Source organism: Geotrypetes seraphini, chromosome 6, assembly GCF_902459505.1.
Source record: "Geotrypetes seraphini chromosome 6, aGeoSer1.1, whole genome shotgun sequence".
Taxonomy (NCBI): domain Eukaryota; kingdom Metazoa; phylum Chordata; class Amphibia; order Gymnophiona; family Dermophiidae; genus Geotrypetes; species Geotrypetes seraphini.
In genome coordinates, this window is record NC_047089.1 from 84385055 (window position 1) to 84411990 (window position 26936).

The following is a 26936-nucleotide window of genomic DNA, read 5'->3' on the forward strand; positions in this document are numbered from 1 at the left end:
CTTAGTTTGTAGGTTTTGTTTTTCGGCGACATGCACGCTTTCCCAAAGAGCCGCGCACGCGCGGCTGCTCAGTGTTCAATCTTCTGCTCTGCTGCAACTTCCTGTTTCCGGTTGCGTCAGAGCAGAAGATCGAAACTGAACAGCAGCGGGGACCAGGGAGTCTCATGGGAGCATGTGCGGGACCCGGCCTGAGGCCTAATCAGTGTCTGCACCGTACGGCACATCAGGCAACATCTCGCGGCACACTAGTGTGCCGCGGAACAGCGGTTGAAAAACACTGCTCTAGGGTACACATATTCAGGACTTCCAGTCTCTCATCATACATCTTCTGTTGCAAGCCTCCTATCATTTTTGTAACCCTCCTCTGGACCGCTTCAAGTCTTTTTACGTCCTTCGCCAGATACGGTCTCCAAAACTGAACACAATACTCCAAGTGGAGCCTCACCAATGACCTGTACAGGGGCATCAACATCTTCTTCCTTCTACTGGCTACACCTCTCTTTATACAACACAGCATCCTTATGGCAGCAGTCACTGCCATGTCACACTGTTTTTTCGCCTGTAGATCTTCGGACACTATCATCCCAAGGTCCCTCTCCCCGTCTGTGAATATCAGCTTCTCACCTCCCAGCATATACGGTTCCTTCTGATTATTAATCCCCAAATGCATTACTCTGCATTTCTTTCCATTGAATTTTAGTTGCCAGGCATTAGACCATTCCTCTAACTTTTGCAGATCCTTTTTCATATTTTCCACTCCCTCTTTGGTGTCTACTCTGTTATAAATCTTGGTGTTATCCACAAAAAGGCAAACTTTTCCTTCTAACCCTTCAGCAATGTCACTCACAAACATATTGAACAGGATCGGCCCTAGCACTGATCCCTGAGGGACTCCACTACTCACCTTTCCTTCCTTTGAGCGACTTCCATTAACCACCACTCTCTGGCGTCTGTCCGACAGCCAGTTTCTGACCAGTTCACCACTTTGGGTCCTAACTTCAGCCCTTCAAATTTGTTTAAGAGTCTCCTATGAGGAACTGTATCAAAGACTTTGCTGAAATCTAAGTAAATTACATCTAGCATATGTCCTCAATCCAGCTCTCCGGTCACCCAATCAAAAAAATTCAATCAAGTTCATTTGGCATGATTTACCTTTTGTAAAGCCATGTTGCCTCGAAACCTGTAACCCATTAGATTTTAGGAAGTATACTATCCTTTCTTTCAGCAACACTTCCATTATTTTTCCAACAACTGAAGTGAAGCTCACCGGCCTGTAGTTTCCCGCTTCATCTCAGTGACTACTTTTGTGAATAGGGACCACATCCGTTCTCCTCCAATCCCCAGGAACCACTCCTGTCTCCAGAGATTTGTTGAACAAATCTTTAATAGGACCCACCAGAACCTCTCTGAGCTCCCTCAGTATCCTGGGATGGATCCCGTCCGGTCCCATCACTTTGTCCACCTTCAGTTTTTCAAGTTGCTCATAAACACTCTCCTCCGTGAACAGCGCAGAATGTACTCCATTTTCTTGTGTTACTTTGCCAGACAATCTCGGTCCTTCTCCAGGATTTTCTTCCATGAACACAGAAGTATTTGTTTAGCAAGTTTGCTTTTTCCTCATCACTCTCCACATATCGGTTCCCAGCATCTTTTAGTTTAGCAATTCCATTTTTTCATCTTCCTCCTTTTACTAATATATCTGAAAAAATTTTTGTCTCCCTTTTTTACATTTTTAGCCATTTGTTCTTCCACCTGTGCTTTCGCCAGATGTATCTCTCTCGGCTTCTTTCAGTTTCACCCTTTCTGCACTCTTCTTCTTGGGTTTTTTTATATTTCACAAATGCCAACTCTTTCACTTTTATTTTCTCCGCCACTAGTTTGGAGAACCATATTGGTTTCCTTTTTCTCTTGTTTTTACTTATTTTCTTCACATAAAGGTCCATAGCCATTTTTATCACTCCCTTCAGCTTAGACTACTGTCTTTCCACTTCTCTTAAGTCCTCCCATCCTAACAGCTTTTTCTTCAGGTATTCTCCCATATGTTTGAAATCTAGGACTTTAAGTATCGTGCGGCCACTCTCCACTTTAGTCATTATATCAAACCAAACCTTTTGATGATCGCTACTTCCCAGGTGAGCACCCACTTGAACATTAGAGATACTCTTTCCATTTGTGAGGACCAGATCCAATATTTCTTTTTCCCTCGTGGGTTCCGTCACCATTTGTCTGAGCAAAGCCTCTTGAAAGGCATCCACAATCTCCCTACTTCTTTCCAATTCCGTAGACGGAACATTCCAGTCCACATCCGGCAGGTTGAAATCTCCCAACAGCAGCACCTCCTCTTTCCTTCCAAACTTTTGGATATCCACAATCAGTTCCTTATCAATTTGTTGTGATTGAGTCGGAGGTCTGTAGACTACACCCAAGTAGATAGAAGTTCCATCTTCTCTTTTCAGAGCGATCCATATTGCTTCTTCCTCTCCCAAGATCCCTTGCATTTTGGTCGCTTGGATATCGATCTTTACATAGAGAGCTACTCCTCCACCTTTTTGACCATCTCTATCCTTTCTAAAAAGATTATAACCCGGTATGTTTACATCTCATCCATGGGATTCACTGAACCACGTCTCTGTGATAGCGACAATATCCAGAGCTGCCTCTAACATCAAGGCTTGCAGATCATGAACTTTGTTGTTTAGACTGCGAGCATTTGTGGTCATCGCTTTCCAGCTATTTTTCATATAGATTTTTGTTTCGTTTCACTTTCCGTTGCAATGCTAAGAAGTGAGTTGCTGATATTGTTTATGTTGCAATCTTTACTGCCATCACATCTTTTCTTTTGCCAGGGGTGGTCTCTATAATTGTCCTTCATACATACACAACCCCCACCTTCTGATTATCCTAAAAAATAAATGATAGTTAAGACTGGGGACATAAAGATATTAAAAAAGAGTTGGAGCAAGGATAGATTCTTATGGGTCTTCACATGGGAGGGAATAGAAATGAAGCCAAATGAGAATGGTATCTGTAATATCTATAACTTGTAGTCTATTTAGCAGAAGATCATGATCTACAAGATCAAAAACTGATGACAGACCTAGGCCCTCTTTTATTAAGCAGAGGTAGAGATTTCTACCGTGGCCTGGGGTACTAAATGCTTTGATGCTGCTCTGTAACTCATAGGCATTCTATGAGTGTTGGAGCAGTGTCAGTACATCATAAATAGCCTTGAAAATGTTTTTTCTAAGGTAAATATACACACAACTGTATTTCTTCAAAGATACCTCAGACAAATATCTTATAGTAGCTTGTAGTAACTCACAGACCTCAGGGGTGTTGCTGCGTGAAAATCAAATTTTAACACACGTAGTCTTTACACACCAAACTCGTCATCAGTCTAAAAATTTTTGAAAGTGCTTGTAGTGAAATCTCTCTCTATATAAATATATCTTATAGGTATAAATACCCATCTTAATGTGCAAAAACACGGCTTGGGGTGCATATTCTGACATAGGACTATGTTTCGCCACCAGGCTGTATCAAGGAATCCCCCTTTCAGTCGGCCGGAGCAATGTCTCCTGCATTTCAAAGTTCATGCAGTTTGATGTGTAGACTGTGTGTGTTAAAATTTGATTTTCACGCAGCAACATCACTGAGGTCTGTGAGTTGCTACAAGCTACTATAGGAGCAGTGTCAGAGCATTTAGCGCTTTGGGCCATGGTAGAGCCCTCTACCATGCCTTAATAAAAGTGTGTGTGGGGGGGGGGGGGGGGGAGAGGCTGGTAATATGAAGATGGGTAATTTGCCCTCATTTAGTACTTAATTTATAAAGGTAGTAATACTTAGCAGGGCTTCCTCTGAGCTATATGATTTTCTAAATCCAGTCTGGTTGGAATAAAGATTGTTTATTGTCTCTAGGTAGTTTAGTTGGTTTAAAATAAATTGTTCAGTAATTTTAGATATGTACAGATGTTGTGCAAATGAATGATAGATTGATCAGTTAGAGCTATCTTACTATCTTTTAATTTGGATTAGCTATAGGTATTCTTCCATATTTCTTTGAAGGCATGAATAGGCATTGACCTTTATCTGCCGTAATGTTTCTGTGTTTCTATCTGAATTTAAGAATGTGTGGTACAGGCATATGAGATCTCTTAGGGAGAGGAGGAGATAGTGTATGCAGTGTATGGGCAGACTGGATGGGCCATTATCTGCCATCATGTTTCTATTAAGATGAGCCTATGTATCTAGATTTTCAGAAAGCTTTTGACAGAATTCATGAGAGTTTCCTGAGAACATTAAAAAGCCATGGGATAGGAGGCAATGTTTTGTTTGGTGTCAGGTCAAAACTGCGGAAGACAAAGGCGCGCACCGACAACTGAGCACAGCGCGGAGGCGCGTGCTGAAGAAAATAACTGTTTTTAGGGGCTCCGATGGGGGTGTGTGGGGGTAACCCCCACTTTACTTTATACAGATCGCGCCACGTTGTGGGGGGTTGTAACCCCCCACATTTTACTGAAAACTTCACTTTTTCCCTAAAAATAGGGAAAAAGTTAAGCTTACAGTATAATGAGGGGGGTTACAACCCCCCAAACCACCCACAACGCCGCCGCAATCTGTATTAAGTAAAGTGGGGGGGCTCCCCAACAAAAACCCCCGTCGGAGCCCCTAAAAACTGTCATTTCTTCGGCGCGCGCCTCCATCTTGCGCTCAGTTGTCGGCGCGCGCCTTTGTCTTCCGCGGTTTTGTCTATGAACCGTTTTGTTTTGGTATAGAAATTGGTTAATAGATAGTAAACAGAGGGTAGAGTTAAATGGCCATTTTCTCAGTGGAGGAGGGTGAATAGTGGAGTGTTGCAGGAATCTGTACTGGGACTTGTGCTATTTAGCATATTTATAAATGATCTGGAAATCAGAAAGACAAGTGAAGTGATTAAATTTGCAAATGAAGCAAAGCTATTCAGGAAGACCTTAGGAAATTGGCAGAATCCGCTCCTAAAATTTACAGGCATAACTTAATTATAATTTGTACCAATAATTAGCTGTTAAAATGCCAATTTTTTGTGCTAATTGGCTCATTATTCAATTAAGCTGCACATGCAAATGAGCATGTGCTTAAATTTGCTTACGTAACTCAAAGCTCCATATATGGAATCTGGGGGGAAATGCTGAATCTTTCGTCTTGTGTGTTGTATGTGCTCAATAAAGCAAACAGACTGGTAGTAATTATTTGGACAGGAATGGAAGATAAGGTTAAGAATATTATAACAACTCTATATTGCTCCTTGGTGCAACCTTACCTTGAGTATTGCATGGTGTTCTGGTCACTATATCTCAAAAAAAATATACTGTAAAGTAGAATTAGAAAAGGTTTAAAGATTGACTACCAAAACAATAAAGGAGTTAGAACTCTTCTCACATGAGGAAAAGCTAAAGAAGTTAAAGCTCTTCAGTTTGGAAAAGAGAAGGATGAGGGGGTGTGATAAAGGTCTAAAAATCCTAAGGGGCTCATAATCGAAAGATAAAAATGTCCAAAACCGGCCTAAGTCGGCACTTGGATGAACATTGTCCAAATATGTCCAAGTGCCGATAATCAAAACAGGTTTTGGATGTATTTCTAAATGATCTAGGCCTTCATAGTGCCGCTGAACGGCCAAAGCTAAATGGGGCGTTTCAGGAGGAGTGTCGAGGGTGAGAGTTGAGTGGGACGTGAGCCAGTTTAAACTTAGTCGTACAGCATGTATAACCAAAATTATACAGCCCAGGATCAACAGAACTTGGACATTGTGACTTAGATGGTCTAAGTCACAAAAACCCACCTAATGTCATGAGATAAGCACTGCAAACACATAAATCACCGACCCCCCCCAACCCCAGAAAAATCATAATCACACCTTTAAAATTCAGCCTCCAGACCATCATCACCTGGCAGCCTGGCATAGAAAAGCCTAGTCGTCAAGCACAGAGATGGCTTAAGCCATCTTGGGGGTGGGTTAGGGACTCATGGAGAGGAGGACCCATGCCCATAAGCCCCTGTAATCACTGCATTGATACTTAAACATGTGCACTCCCCTATACACCCCCCAACCCCTTTTGTACTGGCATATAAGTGGCTCCTGCAGCCATTAGGGTTATTGGGGTGGTAGATAAGTGAGTCTAGGGGATTCTGGAGGTGGTTTGGGGGGCTCACCATGACATGCTTTTCAAAAAATTCATCCAAATATCTTAACCCCTCCTCTTTTACCTCCAGAAGATTCACCTACCTTCAGATAACCTTCCCCCAAATTACCCACCTTAACACCTTCCAATTAAACAAATACCATAAATAGATTGTAACCTACCCTCTCTAACTGCATTCCATATGTATTTTTCATACAGTTCTTCACTGTCAGTTTAATTTCCATCCTATAAATTCACATAGAATTTTTCTTTTTTCAACCATCTTTATTTTCTCTTCTTTATTAATTTCCAGGTACTTTAGTTAGATTGTGAGCCTTCGGGACAGTAAGGGAATTTTTTAAGTACCTTCTTACTTCTCATTTATAATCTTAATGTATATTTTCTTCAAACCGCTTAGAACCTAACGGATGTAGCGGTATATAAGAAATAAATTACATTACATTACATTATAAGGGAGCTGTAGTGAGGAGAAGACATGGCACCCTTTTTGTGAAGTTCACAGCAGTGCCACTATTTAGGTACCATGTCTGGGTGTTCAATCCATCACTTTGCAGACCCGTCCCACGTCCAACAGGGCTTGTTCTAGGCGTTTTTGACTTGGACGAAAAGTTGAACGAAAATGTGGTATAAAGATGGACGATTTAGCGACTTGGACGATCAGATCGGCAGGACGTATAGTTAGACGATTTTCGAAAGAAAAAAAATTTTGGACGACTTGCGACTTAGACAAAAACGGACTTAGACATTTCTTTAGATTATGCCCCTCCATGTGTTGTAGAATGTGTAAAGTGAATCCATTCTAAGAACAGCAACCAAGATGATAAAGGGGATGGAATTCCTCTTGTATGAGGAAAGACTGAAGAGGTTAGGGCTCTTCAGCTTGGAAAAGAGACAGCTGAGGGGATATATGATTGAAATCTACAAAATCTTGAGTGGAGTAGAATGGGTACAAGTGGATCGATTTTATGCTCTATCAGAAATTTCAAAGACTAGAGGACACTCAAAGTTACAGGGAAATATTTTAAAAACTAATAAGTGAAAATATTTTATCACTCAGGGAACAGTTAAGCTCTAGAATGCATTGCCAGAAAATGTGGTATGAGTGGTTAATATAGATTTTTTAAAAAGGTTTAAGTTCCTGGAGGAAAAGTCCATAGACTGTTATTGGGACAGACATGGGGAAAGCCATTGCTTGCCCTGGATAGGTAGCATGGAATGTTGCTACTATATGGGTTTCTACCAGTTACTTAAGACCTTGATTGGCCACTATGGAGACAAGATATCAGGCTAGATGGACCATTAGTCTGACCCAATATGGCTATTCTTATGTTCTGTAATTTTTTGACCTTTCAAAAAATACAAACTAGGGAACACTCAATGAAGTTACATGATAATAATTTTGATTTCACATAAAAAAAAAGCTAGATAGACTACTTGACCTGACCCAGTATGGCTATTATTATGTTCTAATATGCTCAAGATTGAGAGAAAATTAAAAGAGACTAGTGAGTGAATGAGCTGAGAAAGCTGATGAATTGGAGTCACTACAGAGGTTGCAACTGGGGAAGAAAGAGTGAGAATATTTTATAAGTGAAGAACATTGCCAAATCTCCAGCAGGTGGTGTAAGACCATGAGGTAGTTGAACTGTAGCGGGTTGAAGTGAGAGAGCTTAGCATCCGGATGAGGGACTTTTGCTATTTGGTTAGAATAGCATTTTTTTTTTAGTCTTAAGGATGGTAGTTTTCTATAAATAGGCCTTATAATTATACTCCTGTAGATAAGAGGAGGTGCAGCTAACTATGAGGTTCACAAAAATTTCATATATACAAAGTTTTAGCAAGGCTCATACTTAGGTACAAAAGAAAGGTGTGCATTGTCACAACCCTAGCCCTAAAGCTTGGCTTGTGCCAGGGAAGACTGCGCCTAACCCTAATCTAATCTTAAAGAGGGCTAATCAATGTGACAGGTTGGACAAGAATAGAAAAATAGGCTCTGAATTCCCATTTCAACCCCATGCTATTAGACCCTGGGGAGGTGAGGAATATGGGGAGAACAGCCTGGGGCAGAAGGAGGTGCCTCACTCAAAGCAACTGCCTAAGAGTCAGAACACCAGCTTAGGTAATGCACAGCAACTGGGCCTAATTAGAGTCCCAGGGAAATCCCAGCTACAGCTACAGGCTGCCCTGCCCCCTCACAGAACAGGGCGTGGTCGCCTCAGTGCTTTAGAGGCAGCACTGAGAAGGAACAAGTCAGTTTACCCTGGGTCAGCCCAGGAAGGAGGTGCTCAGGACCAGTCTCCTGAACCTCACAGGAACCAGGACATCGAGATGGTAGATGTAGCCCCTGTTCCTGAAGCCAGCCAGTTTGCCAGGCCTAATTGAACTCTTGCATACAAATTGGAAGATATAATAATCTGATTCCTGCCCTGCTTAGAATCGCAGGCTTATTGGGACTGGATTATCAGAGACTGTTGCAGGGATTACCTGTTGATACATGCAAGGAAGGTAAGGGCTTTATGGTTTTACAGCCCGGATATTTTTGTTTTTCATGTTTTGGTTTATTCATGAAGTCAATGATTTAAACCCCAGACTTGGAGGAAAAGGCACTCAATAAATTGAGACCTATTGCTATAAGAACTTTATTGTTCCTGACTTGTTTTTTGTTTTTTTTATTAAAAACCCAGCAGGACCTCCAGCGTCTTCTGGAGGCACGTTGAGCGCAGGCTATTCTGGGCGCTGAACGGGGCCAATCGTTCAAGCCGGCACCGGCGGTGCCGCAGCATGTACACTGATATGCCCCCTCCCATTTGCTGCAAGATTTGCACACAAATAATTTGAATACACTTGGCTTGAATATGTGGTGTAATGTTGCATAATGAAATGTCCACAGTGATGAGGTGAAACAATGTTGAACTGTCAGGTGATGACATTTCCATACACTGAAGTGGATGAAGAAGAGCTGATTTCCATACACTGAAGTGGATGAAGAAGAGCTGGAGGAGTCATGATTGGAAGACTCCAATATGTGACCTATCTGTCAGATTTCAATACCCCCTCCCCAATTTGTACACAGGCTATATGTAGGACTCACCATTAGAGGATGTGGATGCTGTATGGCCAATAGAAATCATAATTTGCTGAAGTATGCTGTAGGCAAGTTCTACTAGCTTTTGCTAGAACTATGCTGTCTGTGTGATAAAAGCTCCTGTGTAGGGGAAACATTTGTAATGCCATTTCTAGCAAGATGTGTAGAGAACAAAATTAGCTTGGCTGGTATGACTGCTAGCTAGTGTATATATTTCTTCACTCCATGCAACTGCTGTTTTTGCTTTGTTTGTTTTGTTTTATTAATATATATATATTTTTTTAATACTTGCTCCCTTTGAAATGGACTAAGCAGATGCTTTGAAATGTAAGATAAGGCAGATAGAAACAGGAAATATTTTATCTTGCTTTTCAAAGCTGATGCTCAACCTGAGGCAAAGAGATCACAGTAAAAAAAAAAAAAAAAAGGTATGTTATGTTATATGAGTCTTATTGTCCACCAGCTTTTATATTGGTTCAAGGTGGAATGCATCAGACATAAATTCATATTAAACTAACAATTACTACATAAAAGAAAAAAGGAAATCATTTAACAATTCTTAAATAAATATATCTTTAACATTTTTCTAAATCAGAAATAATTATTAAAAGAACAAATAGACACAGGACAATTATTCCAAAATTGAGCTACCAAAAGCATAAACAAACAAGAAAATAATCCCTTAAACCTAATATTCTTTATAGATGATAAGTCCAGACATAAATAATTATTACGTCTTGATGGAAAATTGAACTTTCTGCTGATTTGTCCATTCTGCAGCAGGAAATTCTGGGGCTGATGGTTGAGAAAAGGGGACTGAGGCTGAGGACTGGTAAAATAGATCTGGGGCTGTTGAAGGTGGGGTTGGGACTGATATTGGGAGGGCTGGAAGGAGGGGGATAGAACTGAGTCTGTGGTATGGGGCCGCTGGTCTTGGGTGCTGTAAGCTGGAAGAAGGGTACTATGCTGGGGTACTGGGAGAAGGGTCTGGATGATGATCCTGGGGAGACTGAAGGCTGATATTGGCAGCTGGATGAAGGGGTTGAAAGGCTGGGAAATGAGGGCTGAAGGCTGGTATTAAGAGCTAGATGCTGGGAGAAGGTACCTGGAGGCTATTTTTAGGGGCTAGAGGTTGAAAGAAGAAGGGGACTAAAGGCTGATGATTTGGTTGGAGAGTGGATGAGGGTTCTCGAGGCTCATCCTGGGAGAAGTGAGCAAAATACAGATACTGTGAGGGGGTAGAATCTTGGACATAGGCAAGGAAAAATGCTAGATAAGAAGTGAAATAGGTATGGGGAAAACATTTGAGTAATGGATGTTTTGAAAAGGGGAAAAAAAAACAAAATTGCAGATATTGAGAGCATGGGGATGTGAGAAATCAATAATTCAGATTAGGCATTAACCCCAGGATTGGGTTGGAGACCAGAAGAAGATGGCAGACTGAACTGGGTATTAGAAACTTAAGTGTGTACTCAGGACTTGGATAAGATTGTGATTGAGGACTCATAGATTGGATAGGGTGGTAGGAACTTTGGGATTAGGAGAAGTAAAGCAGGGAGCAAGAAATGGAGCAGAGATTTGGAAGGGCAGTGGGGACTAGATGATTGAGATAGGAATGCAAGTATGACTACAAGACTGAGTGTAGAAAAATGTGGAGAACCTGGATAATTTGGAGAGGACCTGGGAGACAGTTGTAAAGGGCAGAGATCTATAGAGAGAATCATAGAAATAAACGAAGGGGACTGGTCTTTGAAAAGGTGAGAAAGGGTAGAAATGGAGAAGGCAAAGGATAATTGGGGAGGGGTGAGAAAGTGCCTGGAAGAAGACAGAATATTGGAGCTGTGGCTTCTAAGGAGACGAAAGGCAGAGGAAGGTAGATGAAACTAAGATGGGTAAAGAGGAATGGGAACAGAAGACTGAGAAAGAATAAGTCTGAGGTGGAGAATCGTAGGATTAGGGGAGTAATAGGAAGACCTGGAAATCTGGTAAGTAGCTGCAGAGGGAAAGAGTCAGATTGAAGATTATAGGGAGCAGGAAGAATGGAATTTTGTTAAACATAGATAAAATGGAAAATGAGAGAAATGTAGAAAAGAGAGAGATATATTGTATGTATATAGTATTGAAAGGGAAGAAGCAGAGAATAGAACTGAGATCCTGGAGATATCAGGACCAACAACTGGCAAAATAATATGATCAGAAAACACAAATACTTTCTGGTATGAGACTGTTCTGGTGGTATGAACCCTGAGATCAACACATTTCATACAACAAAAATGGCCTCAGTGTGGACACATAAACAGAAGTTGGATCAAGTGCTATTTCTACATTTAAGCCTCTGCAAGCAACTTTTCAATAGTTTGAAACCAGTTTAAAAACTGACTAGATATCCATTGTATGTAATGAGATATTTGGGAACCCTTGACATTTAACTTATTTATTTATTAGCTCAAAGAGGTTACAAAACTCTGATAAGAATCAACTTAATACTGAATCTTGATACTATTTGATTAAGTTTCAGAAATTGAATTCTATCCAATGTAGAATTCCAGTGTAATCTTTTGTGTTTAAAAGTATGTTTTTAGCTAGTCTTTTGTTTGTGTGCTGAGAGGTCCTGGGTTCAGGCCTCATGAAGAGCAGCAAGAAGTACCGTACATTAATGACAATGATAATAATAGCCATGTGGTTGCAAAAAAAGGTATGTTTTATATATTCTGTATATATAGAGAGAAAGAGGCTTTTACAAAGACAGTTGCATTTAGAGTTGCTTCTATGCTTTTGTAAATAAGAGAGAAAAGACAATTTTTCCTTTGTGTCTTTGAATAGATGAGATGGGGAGATGCTGTGAGGGAGCAGAGAGGGAAATAAGCAAGGGTTCAGAGAGAGAGAGAGAGAGAGAGGTCAAGAGAAGATGCCTTTTATAGGTTGGAATTGTTTTTTTAAAATAGCCTCTATTGTTAGTAAATGTAATCTTAACATATTTTCCAACATCTTTCTGTGTCATATTTGTTTGAGACAATGGTCCTTAATTGATAAGGAAGGTGTGACATACTTACAGGAATGGTAGATGTAATCAGTCTGTCTGACATCTTTTGTTCTATTCAAGTTAACATGTCTTTTTGATAAAAAAAAAAATCTAGGCTGGCTGGATACTTAAGATGTGTATTCTGGGCAGGGGCTTTTAGGGTCTATCTACATTAACATTCCAGAGTCAGAATGTTTGAATATATCTGGTTAAGCCAAAGCAGCATTCAATAATGTAAGGCTGACATTTCCCACACTTATTTTTATTTTTTAAATGAAGGCAAACCTATGGTATCATTCCATATGGCATTCACTTCTGCAACTGTTTTGTAAACAGCCAGTTTGCCCTTCTATGATTCCTCTCTCAGCATGTCCCCTTATCCTGCACAGTCTGTCTCCATGGCTAGAGATAAACAAGTCCCATTAAGAGTCCAGACCTCATGTCTTAGGCTGGGCAGTCGCTACTGGGCAGGGAAACCCAATATGCTACCTCTTACCCTTCTTAGAGAGAATAATCAGTGCATAAGGGATGCAAGAAGTTTCTTTAGGCCTAAAGGTACCAGGATGCCATGAATGGGGGCATGAGAGTGTGGGAAGATGGAAGAGGGAAGTAGAAAACAAACAGTGAAGGAAGATTCTGGTGCTCGATATCTTTTATTACTATATCATGACTCGACATGATCATGCTTTGGCCCAACCGGGCCTGTCTCAGGAGTCTATTGGTAGAGTGATGCAGTGGCATAGCAAGGGGAGGTGGAGGGGGGCAGGCGGTCTGCCCCGGGTGCACGCCTTGGGGGGGTGCACAGCCGGCTGTTCTCACTGCCTCTAACACCAGCCCTGAAGCTCCGGACTTCCTCCCACCTGCTCCCCCCTCCACGATCACTATTATTTTAAATGTTATGGCAGCCGCAGCGCCATAACGGAGGAGACTTCTAACATCGGCCTGCCCCGGAACTCTTCCTGCAACAGCAACTTCCTGTTTCCGCCTAGATGGGTGGTGGCTGAAGGAAGAGTTCCGGGGCAGGCCGAGGTTAGAAGTCTCCTCCAATGGATACAGCATTGCGGCTGCCATAATGTTTAAAATAATAGCGATCGGGGGGGGAGGGGGAGCAGGTGTGGGGAAGTCCGGAGCTGCAGGGCCGGCATTAGAGGGACTAAGAGCTAATGGTGCCGCAGGCTCCTGCATTCGGGGGAGGGAGGAAGAAAGAAGAGTAACCAAAGCATTAGCAATTTGGAGTGAGCAGGTGTGAGGAAGTCCAGAGCTGCAGGGGAGAGTATTGCTATACCCAGCTGGAGGGAGAAGGAAGATGAGAGAGGGAATGAAAGGAGATGCCAGGGCTTGGAGGGAAGGAGGAAGGTATGCAAGACTAAGGGAAAAGGAAGGGGGAGATCTCAGAGCATGGAGGAGGAGGGAAAGATGGAAGGAGAGGAGAGAAATGCCAGAGAATCAGGGAAGGGCAGATACCAGACTGTGGGGTGTGAAGGAAAGAAAGGAGAAGAGAGAGATGCCAGAGCATAGGGGATGGGTTGGTGACAGAGAGAAAAAAATGGAGAGGTGGCAGAGCTGAAATCAATCATGTAGAAAGGAGAGAAGGGGCACAGGATAGATAGTTATGAAAGGAGCATAGAAATAAGGAAGATGTTGTATGGAAGAGAGAGAAGGTAGACACTGGATGGAAAAGGCAGAGAGGGCAGTGACTGGAAGGGGCGAGACAGGAGGTAAACAGTAGATGGAAGGGGTAGAGAGAAGGACAGATACTGAATGGAAGTGTGGGGGAGAGGAGGGACAGCCACTGAATGGAAGTGTGAGGGAGAGGGGGAGGAGACACTGGAAGGAAGTGGGGAGGAGAAAGAAAAAAGGGCACAAGCTGGATTGAGGGTCGAGGATAGAGTTAGATACTGGAAGGGGTGAGGGAAAGAGGTGGCAAGCTTTTGGTAGACAGTAAAAAAGGACATTGATGAGAGGGTAGTAAGAACATAATGTAGACAAGATGCAGAAAATAAACTGAAAAGGAAAATGAGGGAAAAAAGGGAAAGGGATTTCAGAGGAGAGGTGTGGGAGAGGGAAGGAGAGGAGAGAGATGCCAGACCAATGGGAGTGAAAGGAGAGATGGAAGGGGGAGGCATTTAGTTTCTGGAAGGGGCATAGAAGGAGAGAAGATGCCATATAGGGGAAGAGAGACGGCAGACAGTGGATGGAAGGAAGAGAGTTACAAGAAGATGAAGAAAGCAGAAACCACAGAAGACAAAGGTAGAAAAAAATTTATATTTATTTATCGCTTTAGGAGACATGTGTCACTGTTTCTGTGGTGTTGCATTGTATGCATAGTCCAGCTTCTTACTGGTTCAATTTAACCTTTGTCTATGTATTTCTATTTTATCCCCCCTTTTACAAAACTGTGGAGCGTTTTTTAGCGCCAGCCGTGGTGGTAGCAGCTCTGATGCTCAGAATTCTATGAGCGTCAGAGCTGTTACTACTGTGGCTAAAATCCACACTACAATTTTGAAAAAGAGGGAGGGTTAGTTTGTGATTACATATTCCATACTAGGCGAAGGTGTTTTCTGTGTTCTGTTTGTACGAAAGACATGTTTTTTTGTTAGGCTTGACTGCAGGATTGATCTGTACTAGTCTGGCTTGTTTAGTTTTACAATGGGTGTATTGATGTTGTACTGCTCACTGCAGTATGTAAGATGCTGCCTTTTCCTAGGTACTCATGTGTGACGTGTGGCTTGTTACTAAAAATCATGTTTTCTGTGCAGATGGGGGGTTTCAAAAAATGATGGGCCCCGGGTGTCACATATGCTAGGTACGCCACTGGAGTGATGTGATATCTAATGCCTTCCTAAGAAATCTACAAATATCTTTCTTTTACAGCGTAGCAAATGGCTCAATATGCTGTGGCAGCATGACTGAAAAAGTTTGGCTCCAAATTTGAAAAACTCACTCTCCTTCACGAGAACAAGTGAAGAGACCATATATATGCCTAACTCTGGTGTGTAATACAGTAGACAGTGCCAGATTAGCAAAATTAACCAAATTAGTTTGATGACACAGACATTGGAAAATCATGAGTAACTATCTTATAAGGTAGAGGGAAACTTGTAGGACATGCGGGCATTGTAAAGCGATATACAGTACATGTGTTTCATTTTGCAGCATAGGAAAATCATAACAATACATAGAACAATTTGTACAATAATTAAGATAATGATAAGAGTGAATTAGAACATTAAAGGCATGATCAGCAGTAGGCAAATACCCAAAGAAAAGTTCCCAAATGAACTGAGCCAGTCCAGGTTTTTGCCTTTTAAAATTACTAAGGTCTACAGATAATCTCCAAGTACTTATTTAAAGGAACCATTGAGTCTACTTCAAATAAAGCTTCCACAACTTAGGGTGTCCCACCCTTTAGGATCCACTTTGCCACTGGAAAATTTCTGCTGCACTTTAGCACAGATTAGCAATATTACTGTAATCCACAATGAATGAACTCCTCAGGGTAACCAGTAGCTCCAAACAGAGTCCTCAATCACATTTAGACATGATGTCCTAGAATTCTGAGCTCCCAAACCTTGCTTGTCAGTTTTCCAAGATTTAATGGTTATAGCTGTTGTTTTGTATATCCACCCTTAGTTTTTCCAATCTCTATTATCCTTCTCAAGGCTTAATTGTAGCACTGTAATTCCACAGGTACGTTATAGCCTGACATTCTCAATATAATCCTTCAAAGGTGTTACCTCTGGTTTCTCAGATGACCCTTTCCAAAGGGTAGCTCAAGTCTTCACTTTCTTAGACTCCATATTGCGTTCCATCTCTAGCATTTCAGCTGCTTCCTTCTCAATTTCAGCCCAATCCATGGCTTCTGCCTCAGGACTGTCTCCTCCTTCCAGGTGAGAGGCTTTCATCATTAATTCTCTTTGGGGAGGAAGGGAAAATTACCAGCTGCATCTCCACCTCTGACAAAACCCAATATAACATATCATATTGTCTCTAGAATCAGGGAATCTTTTTTTGTGGTCAACAGATTAATATTTTTCCAGACGTCTCTAAACAGATGTAATACAGGAGAAAGCAATTTCTGCAACTTAAGACACATGTCTTAGCTGTGGGAGCTTTATTTTTTCTTAAGTTCCCATGTAAGTGTTTGGTACATATCATAATACTAGATATATTTTTGTTGATCCAGCTCATTTAGAAACTTTTTTTCAAGATCTAAATTAGACATATTGCCTGTAACTAATGTAGAGGTTGAGATTGAATGAAATTAGAGGGCTCCTTTTACGAAGCCACGTTAGCGGTTTAACGCACGTAATAGCGTGCGCTAATTTGCCAGCCATGCTAGCCGTTACGCCTCCTCTTGAGCAGGTGGTAGTTTTTCGGCTAGCGCAAAGGTTAGCACAATAAAAATGTGCGTGTGATAAAGCTGCTAACGCGGCTTCATAAAAGGAGCCCAGAATGTTTATTAGCCTGACCTAGGAGGTTATGAGATATTGTTACCTATTTCTTTTTTCCTTATTTTCTTGGAGACTCCTACAGGACAATTAGCCCCCTTAATAACTTGGACTTGATAAGATAATTTCTTTAGTTTGATGTATTCTTCTTGAATTTGTTTATTGTCTAAGTTGTTATTTTGTAACAAATTAATAAATTTATTGATTGATTGATTTTTTTTTTAAGAGTTGGGGGCTTGTTGGGGATAGTAATGTAATTTATTGTGCTTTCAGAGTTTTCCCAAACCTGAAGAAGAAAGCAAAATGCGTCAGAAAAATAAGGGGGGACGTATCTGAAGTTGCAGTGAAAGCTAATTCACATATTTATGGATAAAGTTTAAGGAGTGAAACGTTAATAAAATGTGCGATTATCCCAACAAGATTAAGTATGATATGAAGTAATCTATAGAAAAAATTTAAAAATTATAAAGAACAAAGTTAATTGTCAGTTGAGCTGTAAGACTAATGAGGATTGTAGCCATTCGATGTTAGGCTACATCAACGGCAACCTGAAAATCTTACAGATAAAATGGCAGTTATTTTCAGATTTTTATGCTCTGAAGGGGGAGTTTGTTTGAATTTACAACATTACTTTTCAGGTAAGCATCATAGTAACATAGTAGATGATGGCAGATAAAGACCCAAATGATCCATCCAGTCTGCCCAACCTGATTCAATCTAAAAAATTGTTGTTCTTGTTGGTTTTTCTTCGTCTTAGCTATTTCTGGGCAAGAATCCAAAGCTCTGTCCAGTACTGTTCTTAGGTTCCAACTACTGAAGTCTCCATCAAAGCTCACTCCAGTCCATCTACATCAGTGGTCTCAAACTCAAACCCTTTACAGGGCCACATTTTTGATTTTTAGGTATTTGGAGGGCCGCAGGAAAAAATAGTTGATGTCTTATTAAAGAAATGACAATTTTGCATGAGGTAAAACTCTTTGTAGTTTATAAATCTTTCTTTTTTGCTAAGTCTTAATAATAATATTGTAGATAATATTATAGTTAAAGAGACATATGTATAATAGTAATATTGTAGGTAAAGAGACCTATGATCAAGAAACTGTTTTATTTTACTTTGGGATTATGATAAACATGTTGAGGGCTTCAAAATAGTACCTGGTGGGCCGCATGTGGTCCCCGGGCCGCAAGTTTGAGACCACTGATCTACACCATCCCAGCCACTAAAGCCCTCCCCAGTCCATCCTCCACCAAACGGCCATATAAAGACTGGAGAATGACATGGAGAAAAAATTTGTCCCCGTCCCTGCCCCATCCCCTTGACCACCATCCCTGCTCCGTCCCTGCAACCACTGTCCCCGCCCTGTCCCCATCATCCCCTGCAGCATCCATACAAGCCTTACAACTAGGTATGATTTTATATGTCTTTATTAACGTATAAAGGAAAACAACATTCTTTCCACCTCTCTGCATTCTCTCTCTCTCTTCCCTCTAGACACCCCCAAGTTTAACATCTGCCCCTTCCCCCCTTCTGCCTCTTTTTGTTCCAGGGGTCCATCTGTCTCTCTATCACTATGTCTTCCCCCTCACCAAGGTCTGGCATCTCTATTCTCTTCCTTCTATTCTCCCCAGTCTCCCCGTCCGTGACAGAGGAAAGCCTAAGAGCAAGCCTGAATTGAGTCTGATTTTTTATTGTTTTGAACGAATTGAATCAATTCAGTGAGAGAGAGAGAATGATACCAGAACAGCAAATATACAAGAATCACTTAGGGCGCCTTTTACTAAGATGCGCTAGCGTTTTTAGCGCACGCAGATTAGCGCTCACTAACCCCACGCTACGTGGCTAGAACTAACGCCAGCTCAATGTTGGCGTTAGCGTCTAGCACGCACTATTCCATGTGTTAATGCCTTAATGCAGCTTAGTAAAAGGAGCTCTTAGGGCCTCTTCTATTAAACTGTGGGAAGCCGTGCTAAATGGCCCGTGCAGCTCATGACACTCATAGAGTTCCTATGAGTGTCGGGAGCAGCAGCGGCCATTCAGCGTGGCTCTCTGTGCAAAAAACTGCTAGTACAGTTTAATAGAAGAGGGGGTTAGTCCACTCAGAGAGAGAGAAAAGATACCAGCACAGCAAATACACAAGAATCATTTAGTCCACTCATTAGGCCTATCTCCCAGTTTCTCAGCTATACAAGTTTTATCATTGATACAGCTCTAGCTGTAACCATTAGTCTTCCTTAGCCATATCTGATCCTCACAATTATAAAAAAAAGCTCCCAATTGTAGGCTGTACTGTTCATAGTGAATGACACGGTGGAGGATGGGAGCAGGGAAAGAGAGGGGAAAAAAAAAAAAAGATACCACCAGATCAAGAGGGGGAGTTGAATTTAGTTGGGGGCAGGGTTCTTTCTTTGCTCCAGAGTCCAGTTGAGCTGATCACGAGGGAATCCAAGATCAGCTGAGCCGGCAAGACTTCACCAAGCTTCAGGCTCAGCTGATTGGGGCTTCCCTTTGCTCCGGAGTTCGATTGAGCTGTTCACGAGGGAATCCAAGAGCAGCTGAGCCTGCAGCTTCACAAAGTCTTGCCGGCTCAGCTGATCTTTTTACTGTTATTGCGGGCGGTGAAAAGTTTTGTTCCCGTGTCTGCGGCGATTTGCCCTATAGCGTCTCCATGTCCTGCGGGCAAACCGCGGATTTCCTGCAGGGTTCGCTCACTGTGTCATTCTCTAATACAGACACAGACCATGCAAGTCTGCCCAGTACTGCCCTTAGTTCTTCAATATTTACTTTTATTTTCTGATTCTAGGTCTTCTGTGTTCATCCCACACTTTTTCGAACTCCGCCACCGTTTTCATCTCCACCACCTCTCTTGGGAGCGCATTCCATGCATCCACCATCCTCTCCATAAAGAAGAATTTCCTTACATTGCTCTTGAGTCTACTACCCCTCAACTTCAAATTATGTCCTCTGGTTTTTACCATTTTCCTTTCTCTTGAAAAGATTTTGTTCTATGTTAATACTTTTCAAGTATTTGAACATCTGAATCCCTCCTTTCCTCTAAGGTATACATATTAAGGTACAAACTTCCTATCATTTTTGTTGCCCTACTCTGGACCGCTTCAAGTCTTTTTGTGTCCTTCGCCAGATAAGGTCTCCAAAACTGAACACCATACTCCAAGTGGGGCCTCACCAACAACCTGTATAGGGGCATTAACACCTTCATTCTTCTACTAGTTACATTCCAGCATCCTTCTGGCAGCAGCCACCTCCTTGTTGCACTGTTTTTTTGCCTTTAGATCTTCAGACACTATCACCCTAAGGTCCCTCTCCCCATCCGTGCATATCAGCCTATCATCTCCCAGCATATATGGCTCCTTCTGATTAATAATCCCCAAATGAATTACTCTGCATTTCTTTGCATTGAATTTTAGTTGCCAGATATTAGACCATTCCTCTAACTTTTGTTGATAATGTTTCATGTTTTCCACTCCCTCCTCGGTGTCTACTCCGTTACAAATCTTGGTATCATCAGCAAAAAGGCAAATCTTTCTTTCTAACCCTTCAGCAATGTCACTCACAAACATATTGAACAGGATCAGCCCCAGCGTATGTCCGTCAACCAGTTTCTAATCCAGTTCACCACTTTGGGTCCTAACTTCAGTCCTTCAAGTTTGTTCAAGAGCCTCCTATGAGGAACCGTATCAAAGGCTTTGCTGAAATCTAAGTAAATTACATCTAGCATATGTCCTCTATCCAGTTCTCTGATCACCCAATCAAAAAATTCAATCAGGTTATTTGACACAATTTACCTTTAGTAAAGCCATGTTGTTTCAGATCCTGTAACTCATTAGATTCTAGGAAATTCACTATCCTTTCTTTCAGCAATACTTCCATTATTTTTCCAACAACCGAAGTGAGGCTTACTGGTCTGTAGTTTCCCGCTTCAACTCTGTGACCACTTTTGTGAATTGGGACCATATCTGCTCTTTTCCAATCTCCAAGAACCACTCCTGTCTCCAGAGATTTGTTGAACAAGTCTTTAATAGGACCCAGAGGATACCTCAACTCAGGAGTTTTTAGGCACTGCTTAGATATCAACATGCAAGTTCAATTATCAATTAAAATATATTTTAAATTGGTTTTTATGGTGTGATCAATTACCATTGTTTTGACTACAAATTAGAGAGATAGATTTCTTAGTAATCTGTGACACTAATTGCTATATATTCTTGTGATCACAGCTATAATCCAATTAGAAATTTTTCTTTTATAATTAAACAAAATATATTTTTTTATAAATTATTTGTGAAGTGCTCAGACCAAGAAACCCATATAATAGTGATGTCACTACAATGAGGTTTTCAAGGGGACCATCATCGCCTTCACAAGTCCCCAGCCCTCCCTATATCTTAAGGCCTGTATAAAGCCTATCTGGTAAGTGCATCCAGCTTATGGTATTGATCTATTTTGGGGAGCAGTTAACGATGTTGCCTCTCATTGGTGACTTATTGAAATAACAATGGAAAATAAAAATAAATATAAAGTGCTTGAATAAAATACTAATCGTTTTTTTCTTATCTGGTTAAATTCCCGTCCCTCCGACCCGGATTTCGTCTCTTCGTCAGGGAGGGGCACTAAGAAAAAATCAAACAAACAGTGTATGTCAACTCAACTTAACATATTAAATAATAATGTCCTAAGGGCCAAAACATCTAAATAGGTAATTTTGGGGTGGGAGGAAGTTGAATGTCTTGCGGGTTAGGAAATGGTCATTTTCTCTGCCCGATATTTGGACATTTTTTTGGAAATATCCAAAGTCAGACCTAGACACCCTATCAAAAATGCCCCTTCATGAGGATATTTTGAAATATTATATGTATTACTGTGGAATTTTTTGCTGTTGTTGTTTTACCTATGATAGATAAAAGCTGAAAAGAAAATATTGCAGAAGAAATTGCAGAGATTTATAAATATGATAATATGTCCTTCAAAATGGTTCACTAACAAGAGCAGAAAATTAGCAAGAATTTGAAAAAAGTCTAAGGATCAAGTCTTGTGATTGTTAAGATTTAATACATGAAAAGCTATAAAGCTATGCATTTCCAGAACAGAAATCAGGAAACCAGAAAATGATGTGTGTGGATGGAGAGAAGGCTATGCAGCATAAAGTATGGTACCTGGAACCATCAAAAAGATAACGACTGTGGAGTAAATGTAATTGCTAACATCAAGGTAATCAAATGCATGAGGTAGCGAGAAAATGAAATATACTGTAATATTTAGGTGTATGAAGACAGTCATGACTAGCAAAAGAAAGAAGATTGTAATACTTTTTCATGCATCATTAGAGAGAACTCATTTAGAGTTTTCTGTCCAGTTCTGGAGGCTACATTTGAAAGGATATAGAAAGAGTAGAAACAATCCATAAAAATGATGCGAGTCTGGTGTACTGTTTTACTACAATGACTTTAAAGTGAAACTAGAAGCCTAAATATGTGTACTATTGAATTAAAGTTGGCAGAGAGGATGTACAATAGACATGCTCAGATATCTCAAGAGTATAAATATTGCAAGATATCCCACAGTTTTTTAGGAACTAATATAGAGAAGTACGCAAAATAATTTATGCACAGAAAGAGTGGAGAATAAATAACAGCTTATCGGACAACCTAAATGCAAAAATAATATACCCCCCTCTTTTACAAATGCATAGCGTGGGTTTTAGGAATTCTATGAGCATCAGAGCAGTTACCACTGCTGCCGGTGCTAAAACCCACACTATGCATTCGTAAAAGAGGGGGATAGGAATTAAAGTATGAGTAAAGCAGCTAAGACCCATAGAGGACTTTCTACTAAACTGCATTAGGCACTCTTGCCCCCATATTCTATGAAGGGTGCCCACAAGTCAGCATGATCCAATTAACATCAACAATTAGCCATTAACAATCAATGATTGATTGTTAATTGGCATAAATTAGGGACTGCATGCACATGTGACTGCTTGTATTCTATAAGCCTGGGTGCCCAAATCCCATAGAGGCATATGGGCGAGTCTTAAAAGATGTATGCAATGCTATAGAATTCCAGGGATTTGAACTCAAATTTGTACACCAGAATCCCTTCTAGACACTATTCTGTAAAGGGTGCTCAACCCAGAGCACTCTTTATAAATTAGCACCCAACAATGATTTTCCTGGTACCTATTTTTCAGTTCCAAACAAAATAGCTCCAAAAGGAGTTCAATACTAACTAAACTAAAACTTAGTTTTATAGACCAGGTCATCTTCATGTAATAAAGCCCGATTCGGTTTACATCAATTAAGAAAATATAGAAAGGAACATGAGTTTACAATTTAGAAAATAACCATGTTTTAAAGTTTGTATGAAAAAGTTGAAATGAACCTAATTCTCTTAATCTTAGAGGAATATCATTCCATATTTCTGTTACTTTGAAAGGATAGGATTTCTCCAGTTTACCAGTAAAAATCCCTTTAAGAGAAGGAAAAGACAGTTTGAATTTTTGTGTGGTACTAACAAGACCCATTCTTTGAGAGTTCTAAGAAAGAAGTACAAGTGAGGAACATATGCCAAATAGAATCTTGAAAGTTAAGAAGGAAAATTTGAAGAGTATCCTGGAGAATATCAGAAGCCAATGAAGTTTGACCAGTAGTGGAGATGCATGTTCAAATTTGCCCTTGCTGAAAATCAACCTAGTCGTGGCATTCTGAATCAACTGGAGACTCTGTAAACTTTTTTTATTTAGACTTAAATAGATTGAATTACAATAATCTAACCAAGAAAGGATGATGGATTAGACCAAAAACAAAGAAATGCTACTACTACTATTAATTATTTCTATAGTGCTACCAGATGACACAAAGACACAGTGCTACAGAAACACAAAGAAGAGGACAGTACCTGCTCAAAAGAGCTTACAATCTAAACAGACGAGACAAAAACAAACAGAATGTCAGGGATATGGTTACATGTCAGTTAATCCCCAGTCACTTAATCCCGTGGATACAGTTAAGGGGAATAGTTAATCAGCTGGCTGGGTTGGTGGGCAGAGGAGTAGGGTTATGTTCATACTATATGTTCATAAAGCAATAACAATCCTCAAATTAATTTATCATTTCATTATAGTCATTTGATAATAGCAAAACCAGAAGGTATAAAAAGCCTCAGATTTACAGCAGGAGACGTATAGATGAAAAAAAAAAAAAATCCTCCAAGCTCCCTTTTCTCAGTCACTAACATAAAAACCTACCCTCCAGTGCTCAAAATTCTCAAAGTAAATCTCAAAGGTCCAGATTCTGTATAGGACACCTGTCTCAGAAGCTGCCTAAGCAGCTTTTGAGAATCAAACATGAGTGTCCTATATAGAATCTGATGTGTCCCAACAGACAAACACCTAACCATGCCAATTCTCTAACCGGCATCCATGTCACAACTGCTGGTTAGAGAATTGTGTTGCAGCTGAGCTGATTGTGTGAAGTCGGCTGGCAGGAAGGATGCACAGTCCCTCCTTCTGGAACACTGAAGCCCCCCCACCAAATGTTCATGGCAAAAGGAGAGCTCGATTCCTCCTGCCACCATCCCCCAAAGATCAATGGCAGGAGGGATACCCAGTCCATCCTGCCAGAAACATCCCCACCCCCCTGAAGATCAACAACAGGAGGGATGGCTAGGCTCTCCTGCTGGAACCCCCCCTGAAAATATGCCCCCACCTTGCAAGCCCACACAGATCCCCCTTCCTTTTTTTGTAGGCTAGCTGGAGGGATGCTAACTTCCTCTGGCTGGCAGGCCCATCTTCACAGAATGGTGGGCCTTCCCCTTCCTGGTGCATCCGGAGATGTACCAGGGAGGGGCCTAAGGCCCTGATTGGCCCAGGTGCCTAAGACCCCTCCCATAGGAGGGGTCTTAGGAGCCTGGGCCAACTGGAATATTAGGCCTCCCTTCTAATGCATTCTGGGATGAACTGGGAGTGGCCTAATACTCTGATTGGCCAGATCCTTTAGGCCATTCCCATGGAGGTTGGGTTTCCAGTATGAAGGAGTGGGCATCCCTCCTGCCGGGGATGTCTCATGGTAGTAGCAGCAAGAGGATTTCGGCATTCTTCCTATCGCAGACATTAAGGGGTTGGGGGCTTTGGAGGTTCTAGGATGAGGAAGTAGGCATCCCAACTGCCGGTTGTCTTCAAAGGGGAATGGATGGATTTCTTGCCGTGGCTGCTAAATTGACCATGGCAGGGAGATTCCCTTGCCATGATCAGGCCACCTAAGCTCACCTAAGGCCACTTCCAGGCAAAATTACATCCACACCTAGCGTGAGCTCAGGTGGTAGCTATGTGCTTCCCTATGTGAAGATGGATATCTTGAGGATGAAAACGTCTAGCTCAAAACCATAAATGTAGCCATCTTTTGATTATGGCTGTGATGTAGATGGTCATTTGAGATGTTTTTGGCAAAATATATCAATTGGATTTAGTCACCATATTGAAAATGCCCTTCCTTATCTTTGACTGTGAATCCCTTTTCTTTTATGAAAAATATGATACGGTTTTCCACCTGTTGATCCTAGAACTTACTAAAACTTTATATAAGACATGCAGGCAGTAAAACAGACATTTAGGTCAATCTCTGCAAAGCAGGTACTGTAAGTATGAGAGGGTGATGAAAAGTTCTCAGCCCAACCAACCAACTTCTTAAATTCTGAGAGTTATTTTGTCACTGTAGCTGAAAATAGTGTTATCTTATTTTGTTAAGTGCTAATTTGCAGAAACAAAGTTCTGTGTTTGGGGTTTTTTTGTTTTTTTTTTACATTGTTTCAGATCATTGATTGAACCATGTCCTTATCATTCTCTTCTTGGTTGGGCTGAGAACTTTTCAGAACCCCCTCATACTTCATGAAAAGTTCAGTGAGAGCCAAGCCTTTTATAAGATACATATAGCACCACCAAAGATGACATACCCCCTCTTTTACTAAACCGCGATAGGTTCAGGATGTATTAATAAACGTGGTTATCAATATGTTAAGCTCAACCATTAAGATTATAGGAATTACTCTAGACTCAAATTTATCTATGAAAGAACACACTAATCAGCTAGTCCAGAAGTGCTTCTACTCCCTCTGGAAGTTACATTCCATATGCTCATACTTTGACCACTCTGCTTTCATACTGCTGGTACAATCTCTTCTCCTTAGTTCTCTTGATTACTGTAACATCATTTATTTTGCTGGCCTAAAAAGTAATCTATGAAGATTGCGATTGATTCAGAATACAGCTGTCAGGTTGATTTTTAACCTGAAAAAAATTGGATCATATAACTCCTTTTTACAGAAAACTACATTGGCTTCCAATAGAGGCTAGGGTCATATTCAAGTTTGGATTACTCTGTTACAAGGGGTTTTTCGGTCTTACAGTAAACTAACTGAAGGACAATTTTGAACTGGCAATATTGAAACGGTCCTGTTTTCTATTTCATTTCACGTTCCCCTCTGTAAAGGGCTGTCAATATAAAATTTTTTTTGAAAGATTACTTTTATATCAAGCTGCGATCAAAGACAGGGAATTTAGTCATAAGCACAGCTGCTGCTGGGTCAGACCAGTGGTCCATCGTGCCCAGCAGTCCGCTCATGCAGCGGCCCCCAGTGCAAAGACCAGTGCCCTAACCGAGATCAGCCCTACCTGCATTTGTTCTGGTTCAGCAGGATCTCGTCCAACCTTGTCTTGAATCCCAGGAGGGTGTTTTCCCTTATAACAGACTCCAGAAGAACATTCCAGTTCTCTACCACTCTCTGGGTGAAGAAGAACTTCCTTACGTTTGTACGGAATCTATCCCCTTTTAACTTTAGAGAGTGCCCTTTTGTTCTCTCTACATTGGAGAGGGTGAACAACCTGTCTTTATCTACTAAGTCTATTCCCTTCATTATCTTGAATGTTTCGATCATATACTCTCTCAGTCTCCTCTTTTTAAGGGAGAAGAGGCCCAGCTTCTCTAATCTCTCACTGTACGGCAACTCCTCCAACCCCTTAACCATTTTAGTCGCCCTTTTCGCCGCCACTGCACATTGTGCAGACGGCTTCATTGACTTGTCGACCAGTACTCCCAAGTCTCTTTCTTGGGGGGGTCTCTCCAAGTACTGCCCCCGCTACATCATACAAACATTTCAGGAAACTCTTGAAAACTCACTTATTTGATAA